The sequence below is a fragment of the Neolamprologus brichardi genome, chromosome 3, assembly GCF_056152115.1.
Source record: "Neolamprologus brichardi isolate AB-2024 chromosome 3, ASM5615211v1, whole genome shotgun sequence".
NCBI classification, from domain to species: Eukaryota; Metazoa; Chordata; class Actinopteri; order Cichliformes; family Cichlidae; genus Neolamprologus; species Neolamprologus brichardi.
The window spans coordinates 53518996-53520473 of NC_142106.1; the positions used below are offsets into that span (position 1 = coordinate 53518996).

The following is a 1478-nucleotide window of genomic DNA, read 5'->3' on the forward strand; positions in this document are numbered from 1 at the left end:
AGAGCAGACGTTAGTGCCAACAGACAAAATGTAACACACCAAGTTACCATTTCTCTCATATATTTTAATATATATACTCTGCATGTATACACACTCAGGGTGGTGTAGTGACATTCCCAGGGAGGCAAAAGTGACGCAGCAAAACATTTACACACATGAGCCACTGCGGAAGTTTACAGTGAAGCAGACGTTGCTGTTTGAACCCAGATTCAGTCAGTGCAGAGGCCGTTTGTGTTTCAGCAGAAAGAAACGACTTCCACCTTGATGAGGTTGATCTTTTTTGTCCTAACCGTTAAGGTTAGGACAAAAAAGAAGTAAGGCAGGGCGCTCTACTCATTAATGACAGCAGGTGTGAGGTGACGTTTTCCTCCTCCGAGTCACAACTTCAAAAACAAAGACTGAACATGAAACGGCTGAAGGGTAAAGATGGGATTTGTCTTATTTCACTTCTGGGGATGTTCTGGGAGTAAAGAGGAGTCTGGCTGCGTAGCTAACCACCTCTCGTACACACACTCGCTCTCCAGTTGATGAAGGTTTAAGCGTTACTAAGGGCGTCCACACCTGGCAGGACTTTACCCTCCAGCAGCTCCAGGCTGGCTCCGCCTCCCGTGCTGACATGGCTGACTTTGTCTTCTGTGTTCCACTTGGCGCAGCAAGTAGCGGTGTCACCCCCACCAATGATTGTGATGCAGCCAGATTTGGTCACCTCGACCACTTTGTCCATCATGTTCTTCGTCCCTTTGGCGAAGTTGTCCCACTCGAACACACCGACCGGACCGTTCCACATGATCTGCTTGGCCCTGCCGACCGCCTCTGCGTAGGCCTTAGAGCTCTCGGGTCCACAGTCCAGACCCATCCAGCCAGCGGGGATGCCAGCAGCAACTGTTGCAGTACCAGTGGCGGCATGTTCGTCGAACTTGTCAGCAGTGACGAAGTCGACGGACAGCGTGATCTTGACTTTGTTCTTCTCAGGTTTGGCCATCAGGTCTTTGACGATGCCGGCGCCCTCCTCGTCATACAGGGAGGTACCGATCTCCATGTTGTTGAGGACTTTGAGGAAGGTGAGTCATTTGAGTCTCGCTGTATGAGAGTCCAGTTATTACTCAATAGTTATGGATGATGTTCTTTCAGTGTTGCACTTTGTAGACGCTCCCTGAGTGACACAGCCAGCTGCACATGGACCAGCTGACATTAGCCAGCATTAGAGGCGGGTGTAAAAATATTGATTTTCCTATTTAAATGGTTTTAATTTGAATAAAGCGATGTTGATTCATTCAATCCTGAATAGATTTTTAATATAAATGTATTTTGCCAGAATCTCAGGTTAAAGCTCCCAAAAGTATTTCAACAACAACCAAACAGATAAAACAGTAAATGAGAGCAGCTAAACACACAAAGATGGAAACACAGAGTGTGGATCGTTCACTCGACGGCACGTACACGGACACGCCATCGGGGTGAAAGTGGACAGCTCACAG

At 47.8% G+C, this 1478-nt stretch overlaps 1 pseudogene; it reads right to left on the minus strand.

Annotated features, from left to right (window-relative positions):
* Window positions 1-328: 328 nt before the first annotated feature.
* LOC148105827 (phosphoglycerate kinase 1 pseudogene) lies at window positions 329-1059 on the minus strand (annotated as a pseudogene).
* Between the last annotated feature and the right edge of the window lie 419 nt (window positions 1060-1478).